The following is a 16,706-nucleotide window of genomic DNA, read 5'->3' on the forward strand; positions in this document are numbered from 1 at the left end:
TGAGTCCAAATAAAATTAAGCATTACCAAATCTACTGACTGCCTCAAGACAAACAACAGAATTCAATTATCCACATAGTGTTCCTGTATATGACAAATGGCAAATGAGAGTCCCAAGACAGTTATTTGATCTTAAAGCCAAAAGTAGTCATTGGCCCAGATTCAGTAGTATAACACATGGAAAGAGTCTAAACTTAAGTACAAGCTGAAAAATATTTTCATCCATTCTGAAGGCAATACTAACAGCAGGAAACTGTAGAACACTTCCCCTAAAAGATTTTCACCAAAGACCTACAGATAACGCACTGTCTGTCAGTTTTTCTAATTATTCTTTAACCGAGTCAGTCACTCAGTAGACAGTTCTTGTTCTAGGCAGATACCTGAACCAAAAGAGGTCTCTCTTTGTGAGAAAGAAACATTCTTGAATGTTGTATGAGCACCTATGCCAGATCTCTCTTGATTTCAAGTATCAGGAAGACTATCGTAAGTTCAGGACTTAATAAAATAAATAAATCAGTAAATTAATTCTACCAGTCTTGCTCTTCAGTTATGGGGCTTTATAAGAACAGGTGGATACAGGTTTTTCTGTATGATAGGATACAGAAAAACAATGCAAAGGCTGACAAGAAGAGAAGTGCATAGTGCAGCAGCACAAATCTGCTAGTTCAGCAGAGCTGCAAGACTATACCGTCAATCTGAAGCATGGAAGTATCACTGAAGTGCATCTGAGCCATTCTTCCTTTCCCTGAAAATTGTTCCACAGTGCTAACAGCAAAGCCAATGCAACACACAGTGTTCCATCATTTTTGAGGAAGGAATAAACAGATTCCAAAAAAGACACACACTACAATAAGAGTACTCCAAACAAACTTACAGACACAGCACTTCTGACACCTTGTACAAAACCACCTCTAATAAAAGAACTAGTTGCTTTTAATCCTTTGAAGGTTTTTGTTGGATTATATTTTTGGGAGGGGTGGAAAATATATTTTAATGAGTTTAAACACCACTGAGATGCAGAAATTCAAGATCATCTTATTGACAGATTCTCTCTCTTTTTTTTAGTCATCATTTTGTACATTTCCAAATTATACCAGCCACCATAACACACACGCATGCACACACACCCCAACATCAGTGTTTACAACGTTTAGCCAAAATTTAAACCCACCATAAACAGAAAAGCTGGTCATCTCTCCAACACAGTAACAAGAGTTAAATTTTCTTTGAGGCCCAAAAATCCTGAACACCTATTTAACAATTCACTAATTGTCTGGAAATGTATTGAATAAAAGGCAAAAAATAGCTGAGAAGTAGGCAACACATTATGCTGAAGGCAGAAAAACTAGATACAGCAACAGGAGTGGCTCAGAAGGAAAAAGAAAAAAATTTAAGATGTCTTAGAGCATGTTCCAGCTGATGGCCCAGGAACCACACCTGGCCTGTCATTTTTGCACACAGTCTAGCACTAAAAGATAGTGCCTTCACCATGCTGGAATGGATAGTGTTTAAATGAGACTGTCACCTGCTCTTCCTGTCTTCATGTATACAGCCTGGCACTTCTACCTGGAAGATGACATCACGCTTACTGCTCCTTCCTTGACGGGAAAGAGAGGGAGGTTCCCAAAGCTAGGTAGGTTCAATTTGCCACTCACTGTGCTCCTTCATCAGCCTACTTCCTTAAAAAAAGTTCGTTAGGCAATATTACAGAGAAGTGGGATTCGCTAATATATTGCTGAAATGATTTAAAGTATATGTTCAGCTGCAAGCAGGTAAGTAGTCCCAGTGACCTCAAAGTTAAGGCATTTGTTGGCAAAGTTGGTTTTGGGATTTAGGCCAGAGAAAAAGAGCAAAAAGGAAGGAAGTGACCTACTTGAATGAAAGACTCATTCTGAAGTTTATATGTTCAGATCCCCTCAAAAGAGGCTGACAAGAAGTATTTGCATGTACTTCCTTAAGTACAAACTGTGAAATGTCACATACTGTAACTCCTGATAAACACATTTGGTTCAAAAAGGTTATTCATACTCACATATACATAAGTTTTTTTCCACTATCCTTCCATCTACTGCCTATTTCTGTTCACCCAAGAAAGCACTACACCTGTTTCCTAAGTATACCCAAATGCTTAAAAAACAGAGCAGACACCAAAACCAAAATAGGGGCTTAGCTGCATTAAAAGGATAAGTAGTTTGATTAAAAACAATCTGTGCTATAGACATTTAGAGATCTTTCTTTAAATTCTATATTACAAGATGGTCAGGATCTAGAGTCCTGGTGACTCTTCAGTTCTTTTGCCTTTCTTCATCTTGTTAACTTCAGTCAGAAGCTGCCAATGAACTCTAAAAACTACGTAATAAAAGCTCTTGCAGGATTCTAATTTTGGTCACAAATAACCAAGTATAGTAATTCTAGATAATATTAGCTGAGATTTATGACGCATTCAGAATCTTCAGATGCACATGAGTATTTTTGGGCACCACTTGAACAGACAATGTTCAATGTACATCTGGTAAATTTTACTTGTTTTTCTCCTATTTCTATAAAAGAAATATACAAGCATGCTGCACTTTATCTCCATTTTCTTCCAAATGATCTATTTCTTCAGCAAGAGAAAAAACAAGTCTAGTCAAGCCTCACCTTCAACACATCAGAAGATCAAACTATATCTATTTTTGAGAATGGAACTTATATACACCATCATCACTTCTCTGAGCGAGACATACGAATAGTTAGAGGAAAACCTGCCCTCCTGGTGCAGCTTGGGATAAGAGAAGTTGGTCAATTTTTTCTGAACTCCCCTGTTGCATTATTTCTAAACCACAAAAAAAAAAACCAACCAAAAACAAAAAAACCCAATACAATTATTTGTTTTACCTACCACTATTAGTATCTCTTATCCAAGAAGAAAGAGCACCTCAGAAAGCCTAGATCAATTTCTTAGTAATGGAATTGCTCTTATTTTTATACACTTCCCATTTTATGTCAAGCCTGAGAACTACTACATTCCACTCATTCCAGACTAGGGGTTTACCAGTGACTACACTTCTTGTTTAAAGTTAAGAAGAAAGTCACCTTGAAAAAAAATATTTTTAAACATTTTCAGAAAACTATATTGGGACACTGCTTCTTTATCACCTCTTCAACTGACTGATGACGGGATCAAACACAAGAACTTTGGCTTTTACCAACAAGTGTGAAAAGATGAAATACTGAAAAGCAAAGAGGAAAGAGCTCTTTAGATCTCTCTGGGTCCTTGTCATCACATTTCCAACAGGTAGCAGAAACTATTCCTATAGCGCTATGCTTCTATTCTGTATGGCAATCACTGCTTGGACTCTTAAGATCTCATATCAAGCTGATTTCACTGAACAAAATACATCTGTTCACTGTTAACACAAGATGGTCTAGAAGTTTCTCATGCTTAATCAAACAGATCTCCAGTGCACAGTAGCAATTTATATATGACTACTAGTCCATGAAGAAGCTGAGACTAGTTTTGAAATGGAAACATCTTTAACAGTAAAAGCACACAATATGAATTACATAAACAACCTACAAACCTCATTTAGTTCAAAAAGACTTCAAGTTAAGCATTAGTTGGATTCTGGGAGATTACCTAGGGAAGATATCATCTACGCTTACTTTGGCTTTATACTTTCCTAGACACCTTATGGATGCTGGGCTTTTTCTTTACAGACAGGTGTTCTGTTTTTTAAGATGTACATGTATGCATGTATATACACACGTACACTCTTAACACACATATATACAATACTGTACTTTATAAAAAATGCCCTCTATGTATTTACACATATATGGATGTATGTATACAGTCATGGGCACACATACAAACAAAAATATTTTTTTTTAAACAGCATTTAATGGATTGACTGCCAGCTCCAACCCATTACTGTAACCACCTCATTCACTTCAACTGGGTAATATCTCAACATAGAGCAAGATCACATCAAACAGGTAAAGGTCCCAATGCAGGGTCTTTCTTCACTGCCTTACTACGGAGTAGGAATCTTTTTGTTACAAGTAGCCATTCAAGTAGCTGCTTACTTGTGTCTCGTATTTTATATCATCCTCTTGCATTTATACTGGCTCCCTAATGACTTGTAGAAAAACAGAGAAAGGGTGGCAAATGTGTTATCTTTGTTGTCTGCAAGGAGACGGACTTTTAGGAGACCTTCAGTCTTATGCCTTTAGCACTATCAGTCATTTTGCTGTCTTCATTTTCAATCCCCTCTGCAAAGGAGTCAGATCTTTTTGGAAGCTGTTAACATGGAGGCCCAGGGCAATTACATAAGACATTATTTTAGTCGTGAACAACACATTAAATTTTAGATTCTGCCACTGTTGCAGACCAGCACAATTCTTCACCAGTTTTTGGCTAATGATGTCTATGCTCCTGGGGACCATGATATGCTGCTTTACCCATTTCTGGAAGCTGAATTTAAGGCTATCCAGACACTACATTTTCTGGCCTTAGCTCTTTCTCATCAAGAGACATCCATGTCTTCTGTCTTCCTGAAAATCTGCTCAGAGATAATGTCAATAGGAGCTCCTGACAGATTCTGAATGGTTTCAGAAGTTGCACTGCATGTTTGACAAAGGATACGGAGTTAGATGAACCTTCAGTCTGACCCAATGACAGTTTTTATTTTTTGAAAACTTACCATGTCAAAGAGCACCCAAATACTTTCAGGTTTGTAATGGACTCAGGTGTTATGCGGCTAGGCTGTAGGGCTTCACTGACAATGCAAGTAACATGTTTTACCCACTAACATTGCATTTAACAAAGAAATCTTGCATTAGTATATAACGTTCCTGCACTGTGATACCAGATGCCAAACACAGAATTAAAATTAACTGCCCCTACAGATACCCTGGCTAGTCTTGTATTCAACACAAACAGCAAGTCCCGTCTTGAGATCTCAAAATACCAAAGACTTCCTTCTGCCTATTTCAAAACAGCACTATATTCTCAAACAATGAGGTCCACTGACAAATTGATCTTTGTAGATTTCTCTGATCTAATGCTTAAGTGCATATCTACTTCTTAAATTAAGTAAAATCCAAATAGAAACAGGCCATTTAGATAAAAGCATTTGCATTTTGGAATTAGCGTCCCACTGTGGTTCACAATCATCTATCCAAAGAATTTGTCTTTCTTGCTGATGTTCATGAAGAAAAATGAGAAAAACATTTTCTTGACTGTAGTATCTCCCAAGACTAACCCTGCTCCTCTGTTTATTTCATACCAACTTCTTTCCATCCCAAGTTTTTGTAATAGAGGTAAAATGCAGTAACTTGTTTTATTCATGAAGCTTACTGCCAGACTACATGAAAGGTCTGCAAAACCGGAACTCTGGAAACACAGATTTAACAAAAAAATTGCTCTAGCTACACTTACTTAAATGTCACAACTGAAAGATTTCGTATGCTTATTAAGTAAATATTTCCAGTATTTCCAAATTAAGAAACTCTACAACTGAGACTAAAGTGAATACAACATAAGCTCCAGGAGTAGAGCAGATATCTACCTGGAGAAATAAAGTTATAGGTAAAAAAAAGTTAATGTTAACCTTTAAAATACAAATATTCTTACCTATCCCAGCCTAGTAATAAGGAGCAATAGTAAGCATTAAGAGTGATCTGAATTTTGAAGTAATTACAGAAAAATAAAACTCAATGTATTAACTCACCCTGGAGGAAAAAACAGAGCAATCTAATTCAAACTAGTCTATGGCTGTCCAGAGAGATTACCTTTTGGAATTACAGTAATTATATTTGTAAAGTAAAATCACTTATGCCTGGGGGGGAGGGGGAGGCCCAAGGGATTATTTTTTTTTTTAATTTGAAATTTGTAAAAGCTTCATAATGGCATGAATACTGAGAAAAGACTTTTGTGTACAAAAGTACACGTTCTGTGTAATGGTCTTTATCAGTGGTGTTAGGCACGTGTAATCTGTAAGACTGCAGAACACCAGATGTCAAACACGAATGGACATGAAGTCTCACTTTTCCACATATAGTGCCCATACATTCTAAGTGAAGCAGCAGAGTGTTTTGGAACTTCTTGCGAAAGCACCTCTTGCAAAATTAGTGATTAGATTAATCCTTATACCTCTACAGAAAAAATTCCTACTCTTTTCACTGAAAGGTTCTCTATATAGGCTTTTGGCAGTACTTTACAAATGAGATTGCTTTAAAAACATAAAACATTATATTCTTATAAACTCTAACTTACTTAATAGTCCACATAAAGTGTTTTAATTCAATATCTCCAGTTAACAGCAAGACCTAACAGCACCATTCTGAGAGTCTCACTGTGCTACAAAGCTGTCTCAAAATAGTTTTGGTAGCTTTATGTAGAAACAAGATGTGTGGTCAAACAAGGCCTAACCTTATGTCTTGTTTACAAAAAAGAACTTTACCAGAAGCCAGAAGCTCAAGTTTTGAACAGTTAAAAAGAAACAAGGTGAAACAATACCAGAAACTTGCAATCAGGTATGAAACATTAATTTCTCTTGGAAATTTCAAATTACTTATGACAATACATATTGAGACCTTCTACTTTATTAGAAGTCCAGCAGCTGAAGAGTCTGCCCTTCTCTTTTCCATTTCCTATTCATTAGTACCAATAAAGTACTTCCTTCTGAATACCCCTATTCAACAGTTTTGCTGTTGCTGCTTACAGTTTTCCTGAACTGTAATAACAAGGAATCTGACCTAAGACTGAGAACTGTATGGCAAACTTGTAAGAACTATGCATTTTATTCTGCTGCTGTTTAACTTAGTCGGTGCTGTTTGCAGAGCTATTTGCCAGGATTTGGCAGTTAAATGTGTACACTTCAATTCATAGCTAATAAATTCCGTTCAACAGTAAAATTGCATGCTTCCAGGAGACAGCACGAAAAGTCCCAGCAAACAGACTGCAGTGACGTCCCCAAGCAGTAGACTACTGGATGGGAGATTCACTTTTTCATCCAACTGCTAGAAGCAAGATTTCTAAATGTATCAAGTTTTGGCTACGGTGGATTTTTTAAAAATGTATTTAGCTACTTACCTGTTAAGTAGCACCGGCTTATTTATCCCTGTAGCCAGCTAAGCGAGCAGGCGCCCACACGAAAACGGTGGGCTCCCGCCACTCGGCCAGAGCCGTAACTCTCGAATTCCCTGCGCAATTCCCCAACGCCGGCGTCAGAGCGGAACCACCAGAGGGAGCGTTCGAGCTACATTTCTGTTGAGACACAGGAGGGGCTCCGCTTCACGGTTTCGTACTTGACACTCGGAACTTGAACATAATGAAATAAGAAACACCCTTCTACACCTTTTAACAACACCCAAGACCTCTTACCCTTCTCACCAGAGTACACAATCAGTTACTCTCACATCCCAGTAACACCATTTCTAACAATGTCTTGATCGCCAAGACCTGCATCTTGGGAGCCAGAGGAGAGGGGGGACACAGATGGACGATGGATCTTTCCCTACCTAATTATGTGTCAAACTTAAGAGACGATTCAACTGCCAACTCTTCAGTGCTGTCATACCCCTTTCCTAACGTTTCTTTTACTGTATTTATTGCCTGTCCTCAAAACTGCCCAAGCACTTCTCCCTTTAGCAACAGGAACATGGAAAGGACATGATCCCTGCAGGCAGCAGCAGCAGGATGAGGGTTCTTGACCATCAGTCAGAGCAACTCACGCAGAGCCATTACCTCTGTGACCAGCTTGTGTTACAGAAATGCTGTTTAAAACCCAGTAACACCGGTTACCAGTTTATCTTGCTTCCCAAAGAACAGTGACCCAAATGTAGTGCGTCCATTTTATCACTCTTGAGCCAAGACACCGATGAGATTATCACCGAGCTAATGAGGGACAACTCTCACACAGCAGGCTCATGCCAAGGTCAAATTTTACCTATGCAGCAAGAGGGACCACACTGGAGAAAGCTATGGAAGAATGAAACAAAAATCACAGAGCCAGCCCCAATATCACTAGGGTTTCACTTCATAAATAAGCTTCAGTTGAATATTGCTTTACATATCACACATAGCAATGCACGCAAAATAAAGAGTTTGCCTGCAGAGGGAGGATCACATATGACAAATGCCAATAACATTAAGCAACATGCTTCTGGAGGTTGCTCAAATGCTACATAGATTAAATCTACATAAAAGAGCTTCATTGATTAGAACTGACCAAACCAAGCGCTGCCCATCCCATTTTGCTATTGCTTACCAAATCTAGTTTAAGCGGCAAAACTATACCAGTAGATCTGGGAAGAGCAGTTGAGTATCTGCATGATTTGCATTCAGATGACTGCCTTACAGTCATACACTCTAAAAACATTAAGTTTCACTTAACAATTTCTCCCTGCCCGCATATTCCTTTACAATGTATGCATAAACTGAGCTTTCAATTGTTAATTACACCTCCTCCTCCTGCACTTCTAGTGACCCAAAAAATGAAAGCGAAGCAGTAAGAAGCAGTATGGCTATGGTAAACTTAATATCATTCAAGCAATTTCTGTCCAGCAACACTGCGCTTTGCTACAGCACAATAGTTCACAATACAGTAAGCCAGAATTGCTTGGAAAGGCAAAATAAACTTTTCACTCCTTTCATTCACTAGACTGCAGATTGCCTTCCCAGTTTTAGAACTTCTGCTGTACAAGCAGTTTCATCTTACCAAAAAAAACCTTCTGTAAACTTCAACGGTGGATCAGGAAAGGCATGGGGTGGAATTTTAATAAGATACGTAAAGGCTGACTTACCAATTGGCCCACTGACTTGTTAAGAAAATAAATCGATGTCACATTAAAAGTTGTTGAGATGTTTTACATACAAAATCTCTCACATGATAGCTGTATGTGTATCTCTGAACATAACATTGGTAACTAATGAATGAACATGGAATCAAATTTTTTTTTTAAATGTATCAAGGAATGTAATAACACAAAATGGCTGATACAATTTTCTTTCATTCTCCTACAGATGAGTCCTCCCCTACACTGTGTTATTAGTCTTAAGAAAAAGCCTTACCCTATCGTTTTACCCTCAGTCTATTTACCCTCGATCTACTTTCCTCCATCCTGTGTTTAGATATTTTAAATGGTATCACTTCAACTTTTCATTAATGCACGTTTGACCAGTGGGTGGAGAAAACGCTTTAATTATAAAACTAAAAACTATTTGAGTAGCCACCCTTACTACAGAAATAATATTTGAATGCAAACACTATCACAGCAAAAGAGGCTTAAATGAACTCTTATAATTTAAACTATTTTTCTTACCTCCTAATTTTCATTATTTCAACAGTATCTTGACAAAATGTTTGGAATCAAAAAGTAAAGGCTTAAGCTTATTTGAAGTCAACAGTTGTCTCTCCACCTACTGGAAAAGTGAATTTAAGGGGAACAGTAATCTGATCCTTTGAGATCTGGGTAAGCAAAAGCTGTAAGAACAATGTTTTTGTGTAAGATGTAAAGAATCGGTTTCGTCCTCCCCAAAAAAACAAAGTTTGCAGAAACCACTGACATTTCTCACAGTCAGCATGGACTTCATGAAGTTCCTACCCTCAAACAGCTGCTTGTCAGAATACAAAACTAGTCAATACTCTTAACATATTCAAGTAATTTCTTAAATAACATTTGTTGCCAGTAAATCCAAAATGTCATCAAATTTCAGTATCTTGCTGATTTCCACCATGCTTTCATGAGACCTGGACACTAACATCAGAACTAGTTCTTTAAATAACTGATGTGTAAAACCCACAGAACAGTTGCTAATATGAAGCATTCTCAAAATATAACACCTTTTTTTTTTTAAGCCAAAGAGACCTTGAAAATAATTAAACAAGAGCTAGAGAACCTCCCATTTTCAGAATTTTATTTTTATTATTTAATATAGGTTGTGAAATTACTTACCATCATTTAAAAGACACTAATTAACCCAAAATAGGAATGTAATTGTTTTGATATGGAAAAACACCTCTCCTAATCTCTCTTTTTCTCTTTTTTGTCTCCATTGTTCTTGCAAGAATGACATCAGCCATAAGTAAATAATTCAGGCTTGCTTTATTCTGAAGAAAAGCAATTTTTAAGCCACAGGATTGCACATTAACATCACGATGCTTTGTTTATCCCACTGCAAAAAAACAACAGTTTTGCTGTGGTATAACCTGAGATCCAACTGCAGATGGTTATAAAGGCCATGGAATCAGATAACACCTTAACTTAAAAATGATCTTAACTCCTCCCCCCAAAACCTGAACCATTATTCTGATATTTTGTTGAACTCAGAAAGACTTCAGTTACAACCGTAGTGAGCTAGCCAATAACACCTACTGATCCAGCTATTTGGCACTGCCTTCTAGCTAGCACACGCTCCAATAAAATCTTAGAACAGTTTTAGGCTCTGAAACAATCATCATCTACTATTTATCCTGTGATAAAAAAGTCACATTGACATCTTCCTGACAATGAAAACAAACCATTACATTCCTCTAATAGTATTTGTGATGGACACATCTGTATTTCAGCCTGCCTCTCACACATCAGCCTGAACTAAACTCACTTTTTCCCAGGACCCTTTATGAGCTTCTATTGTAGAGGACAGTAAAACCACCTTCCCCCTCACAGACTCACTCTTAACCCTGCCATCATATTCTATGTCATCTTTCCACACAAATAACTCCAATAGTGTCTGTGCCACTCCAGTTGCAGGATGTTTCCAAAAGTGATTTTTTTACCACATGTGCAAGGCCAAACCCATTCCAGTCTGCCTCAGCACTGAATTTACAGAACATATAATATGCACTTCCTACTGGTACAGTAACTGGTTTGGCTTGAAGAGAAGAGTTTCTCCCCACACCTCAGCTCCTCAGACACACAGTGTGACTTTTGGGGCTGTCCTATGCAGGGACAGGAATTGGATTCACTGATCCTTGCGGGTCCCTTCCAACTCAGAACATCATATGATTGTATTATTCTTCTGTTCAGTCTCTTTTCCTCAAAAGAACATTATCAACTCATTTAAGGCCAGCTAATTAAGAAAAAAAAAATAGAGAGAGAGATGGAGAGAAAAGATAAGCAGTAAAAAGCAACTTCAGGTGTATGTAGCATTGAGAACCCATCTGTCCATCCTGTGGTACTCCTCCTGCAGCAAACAATCTTTCCCTCATCAAGTAGCGTGATCAGTACCTCAGTCAATTCCCTCAAACCAAGATGAGTCAATCTTTATCCATTTTTACCTTAAAACACAGAACACAACAGGGCATTTTATTTAAACTTGTGTTGAGTTTTTTATCCTTTCAAGTCTTAGGACAGTATAATTCATTCCACATCTGATGGAGACTGAAACACTTAAAACAATACACAAATATTATCACAATCCCAAGTGCACACCTGTCTCTTAAGTAAAAAGAAAATCCTCCCCCTTTTCTACAGCATAAGAAAAGATTCACTGGTCTATGGATCAGTGTCCTGCATAGAGCATCAAAAGGTACCCACAAGAGCCTGGGACAGTCACATCAAGTCCGAACTTTAAATCCCTTAAAGCTAGAGCAGAAAGCATGGGTTTAAAGCAGGACACTAAACTTTTATAAAACTACATTCAAACTGTAAGTAAGTTCTACAAATAAAGACATTTAGAAAAACAGAATGATTCAGGGACTGAGTCACTGTATGAAGAGACTCATGCTAAAGACTCTCTTGCCCATCATTATGGTTCTATAAAGTCTTCCCCAAATCACTGACCTTTGTTTCTGAATGTAGAAATACCCAGCACAAAGAGCTAATATCAAGCTGGAGCTTAATTCTTACTGAAGAAGCCAAGTCTTTGAGGACAATGATCAAATCACATACTTAACAGGTCAAAATAAACCTGCCAAATTGTTTGGTAGATTATTTGGTTTTCCTGCTCCTACTGTGGTTAAGCATCAACTAAAAATGCCAGTAGTAGTAAGTTATATTGCCTAGATTTCTGTTCCTTTCTACCTCTCTGAGGTTCACAGACACAGTAATTCAGGAAAAAGATCAGATTAAAATGTTATGCTTTAAATAAGAAAGGTCCTAAAAGTCAGGGTTCTTGCAGACGTTCATCCTCTCTATTAGCCTTTGTTAAGATTCCTTCATATTAGCCAGGCATGTTTTCACTACTTCACTTTCTTATTTTATTTAAAAAAAAATGCAAAACATATGTGATTAAGCCATGATTTAAGTTAATAGCTTCCATTATTTGTTTAAAGGAAAAAAAAAGCAACAAGAGGTAGTTCAAGAAAGGTCCAATTGCACATATGTTGCAACAGCTTTTCAATCATTTTAGAGACTTTTAGTATGCACAGTTAGCCCACTAATATAGCAGCAGAACAGACACCATTCCACATAGCTGGTACAGTATATTTGTCAATAATTTCCATATTAAGTAGTTCTTGACAAGATGGGCTGAAACAGCAGTGATCCATAGGATCTGGAACAAATGCAAGCACCCAGAATTCAAAGAAGCTAAATATACACACTTTTGGTTAGCTGCTGAAGGTTCCATAAAAAAAAAAAACAAAAAACAAAAAAAAAACCACACACAAAAAAAACCACACACACCAAAAACTCCCCCAAAACCCAACAACAAAGAGAGTAGTAAAGCGTCTCATCTAGAAAAGACAAGGAAATAAAAACTAACAATGGTACCAGCATTATGACACCATGCCTCAGTACTGCAGATTTTTCACAGCAATAGGGATCTCAGGTAATCTATATAGTGCAATACTTCGAGAACAAAATAAGGAGAACAAGATCAGATCATCAATTCCAAACATTTCAAGGGAGGAAAGAGGAAATTAAAGACTTCTCTGAAGAGCCCTTTAAAAATCACATTCAAACGAGCTCAAACTAGACTCCAATTATAAGCACTTTATTTAAATAAGAATTTTCTCTATGGCACTTTCAAGAAGAATTTTGTGACAGATGTTGCATGGTCCAGTCACATGTCAAAGTGCTAAAAGCCAACCACCTCAGCAGAAAAAAAAGGAAACATTATGATGGTAGCATCAACCACTTTAACAGACACTATCTGTGCAGAAGCAGCATGCTAAGATTCGTTCAAAGCCACCTCTAGTCCGACATCTATTTATAGCTGCCCAGGCTCTCTACAATTTCTCACAGCCCCTCCTCCTCCCAAAGCTAAGTCGGGGAAGTTTAATGGATATAATCCTGGGTGTTGTGCCGCAAGATGGTTAGAAGATCTGCAACTCTCCTCCAGCAATCCCGTGTGCAATGAGACCAGGAGTAACAAAAAGAGAATGGTCTAACCTACACAGGACCAAACACATGGGATAAACCTTATCTCTCCTCTTTAGGAACAAACTCATTTTTCCTCTGCCAGCATGCTGATGGTAATGAACCACATAAGCATCAGAGCCTAAGCAAAAGATAGCTGCCTCATTTCTTCTCACCACAGAGCAACAGCCTAAGCCAACTGCCTTGAAAGCCAAGACAGAAGCTATTCAAGTCAGCTTTGACCCCTGGGCAGCAGGAATGTCATCTGCACACCTTCCCATTTATATTCTAACGCTACTACTGTACATCGCACCTTCCTCAAAGAGACTAGGAACTAGGAGGCTGTTGGCTTTTTTAACGTGTGATACCCACCACCCAGCCATGCATGTGGATGTCTTTATAAAGCATGGATCCAGATAGGCTCTGTTTCACCAGCATCTCCACCAACAGCTGTAACATCGCAGACAGGGTGCAGATATTTTCCTGCATATGGAGCACAATGCCACTGACTGAACTCTGCCACAAGCTCTGCACATCCTCGGTGCCTCTCCTACCACCTACATCCACTTGCCTGTAGTACTAGTACAGAGATGACAGCACTACTGGAAACTCCTGCCTACCCAATTACAACCACATTTTCTCCCCTTTCCCCAGTCAGAGGCAGACGGAAGGGGAGGGATGACTTCCTCGGGAGGAAAATAAGCAGGGAAAGGCCGGGGCAGAGATCAAGAGAGCAGGAATCACCCCAAAGAGAGGGCAAATAATCCCTGAGAGGCGAGGCTGCGGAGGGGCATAACCGGGGAGGGAGGGACAGGGACAGCGAACCGGGGGGATAATCCGGCAGAGAAGGGGGGAGATAATCCCCTCGGAGGAGGGGGGAGGCGGAGGATCCCGGAGAGGGAGGGGCGGGAAATCTGATAATCTCCAGGAGGAGAGAAAATACCGGGAAGGGGGTGGGGGAAGGAGGGTGGGCGGGTAGATAATCCGGAGCGGCAGATGAAGAGCGAGTCTCCCGGGGACGCGTCCGGAGGCGGGAGGCGGGGGGTTAATCCTCGCTCCGGGGGCAAAAATCCCTCTTTCCCGACTCCGGCGCTGCCATGTTCGCTTCCCTGCAGGCCTGCCCGGCACCGCTACCTGCGGGCAAGCGACTCTTCCCCCCTCACGCCACACGCACACGGGGTGCCTCAAGCTCCAGCCGCCGGGGGAGCGCGCCCCGCTCCGGCCGCCCGGCCCCGGGGCAAGGGGCTCGGCCGGGACTGCTGCGGGACCCCGCCTCCCACCACCATTTCCCCGCCGGTCTGAAGGGAGGGACACACGGGCGGACAAACCTTTTCGGCCCCCCGCCCCCCCCCCGCACACGAGACCTCCTCGCCGGTACCGCAACTCACCGGCTGGCACCAGCTTCCGCTCCCCGTCCCCTCCTCAGCGGGCGCCGCTCAGCCCCATCTACGAACTCGGGCGCGCGAGCCGGCGGTTGGCAGATGGAGAGCGCGAGCCAGCGGTGCCGCCGCCGCTTCCCCTGCCGCTCTGCGCCCGCCTCGCCGCGCGCCGCCGGCCTGGCGGCAGCACGCGCTCGCGCTCCTCCTCCCCCGCCCACTGACTCCCCGGGGCGCGCGCGCGCGCGCGCGCAGCCTCCGCGGCGGTGGCGCGCGAGCACCTCCCCCGCCTCCCGGAGCAAACGGAGGGGCGCCTGAGGGGGCGCGCGCGACCCTGCCTCGCCCTCCCCCCCCCCCCCCCGCGCCTGCCTGAGGGCCCCGCCCCGCGAGTGTGTGTGTGTGTGTCTGTGTGTCTGTGCGAGAGCGTGTGTGTGAGGGAGGCTGTGCGTCTGAGAGCGCGTGTGTAAACTGTACGTGACAGCGCGTGCGAGAGTGTATAGGAGAGAACAGCGGCGCCTCTGTGGCAGCGTGTGTGAGAGAGCGCGTGTGTGTGCAACTGCGTGTGTCGGAGCACGCGTGAGGGAGCGCCTGTGTGTGTGTGCACGTGTCCGAGTGCGTGTGAGAGGCAGCGCCTGTGCGTGTGACTGCGCGTGTCAGAGTGCGCGTGAGAGGGAGCGCCTGTGCGTGTGACGGAGAGCGCGTATGGGTGTGTCAGGGAGGGAGCTGGTTGCTGTGAGAGGGCACAAGTGCGTGTAAAAGCGTGTGTGGGGACGAGCGCGTTTGTGGCGGAGAGCGCCAGTGTGTGAGAGAGCAAGGGGGTGCGTGGCAGCGCGCGTGTGTGCCCACGCCGTGGGGCACACGTGCTCCCCGGTTGGATTTGGTGTCGGTGTTTGCCAGGGCAGGTTTGGACTCTCCCCCGTCCAAGTCTGGAGGGGACACGCCAGCGTGTTACTGGGCACTGCCTGTTCAGTCACCAAGTGCAAGAAACATGCAAAGCACAAATCAAGTATTTCAAAGGTGAGGGAGGGGAATTTCCCTGATACTAATAACATCCAAGACCACTGGGATGGAAACAACACTGAAAAAACGATTTTCCTTTACTTCTGATCACTGTTTACTCAAAACATTTCCTTTGTTTTGAACAGTGATAATCGACTAGCTTTTGCTTTTTGCTTCTGGTTCATTTTGCAGAGACTCTCACCTTTGGATGCTCTTGGACTTTCTGAAATTTGAGTTGCAAATGTTAAGTCAGTCTTGCATGCCCAGTTCTCACTAGAGCTGGATAGTATATCTAAGGGTAAAATTTGCCCCAGTAAGGAAAATGTTCATATCCAAAACAATACTTCATTCCTTGGCTTCTTTTAATTCACTTTTTTTTTCTTCCTCTTCCTGACTTTTCAAAAAATTTTTAAATCCAAGTGTACAGTTTGACCCCAATCTACTTCATTATGCGTTTTAAGAATACGCAATAGCCCGGTGCGACATATCTAACCCTTAATAAGAAGCTGTCTGCAATTCACGCTGGCTTTTGCTTTGGGAGCCTTTGGGGAGAAGGGAAAGCCAGAGCTATGTGGGGTTGGAGTTTGTACAGAAAATCCACTAGGTATCGATTTTAATTTTAACGGGTTCAGATTGTGCTTTCCTACCAGATAGCAAATAAACTGCTTTCTATGCAACCAAAGATACCAAAGGAAGCAACATATCTGTGATGGCCAGAATTAAATAAATTGTGGAACAGCAGCCAGCAGGTGAAAAACCCTTCCAAAGCTGGCCAATAAAGATGCATCAAGTAAATAAGATCTTGTTGTCCCCGTCTTAGGAAACCAGCGTGTAAAATTCCTTTAGGAATTATTTTTACTTACTCTTCAAATCACAGTAGCTACCCTGTGCTGAGAGCTTCACAGGCATGTGGAATTGAGTCCTCGGGTCCAAAGAGCTTCCAGCCCTCCTGTGCTTTCTTGGTAAAAAAGTCCAAACTGAAGATATTTTAAGTAATTTGCTTCACAAGCAGTTATCTTTTCCGTATTAAACTGAAAGGAAA

The 16,706-nt window shown here is 41.2% G+C and overlaps 1 protein-coding gene across 6 annotated transcripts in view; it reads right to left on the minus strand.

Moving 5' to 3' along the window:
• PALS2 (protein associated with LIN7 2, MAGUK p55 family member) overlaps nt 1-14,879 on the minus strand; it is a 62,232-nt gene extending 47,353 nt beyond the window's left edge. For 4 of the 6 annotated variants that reach the window (XM_064444418.1, XM_064444419.1, XM_064444417.1 and 1 more), the window contains exon 1: nt 14,678-14,879. The gene's annotated coding sequence lies outside the window, so the exon portion shown is untranslated. Of the gene's footprint in view, nt 1-7,077; nt 7,252-14,677 lie in introns of all 6 variants that reach the window. The other 2 variants (XM_064444422.1, XM_064444421.1) reach the window with 1 other exon arrangement.
• Between the last annotated feature and the right edge of the window lie 1,827 nt (nt 14,880-16,706).

This window comes from Phalacrocorax carbo, chromosome 2, assembly GCF_963921805.1.
Source record: "Phalacrocorax carbo chromosome 2, bPhaCar2.1, whole genome shotgun sequence".
Taxonomy (NCBI): domain Eukaryota; kingdom Metazoa; phylum Chordata; class Aves; order Suliformes; family Phalacrocoracidae; genus Phalacrocorax; species Phalacrocorax carbo.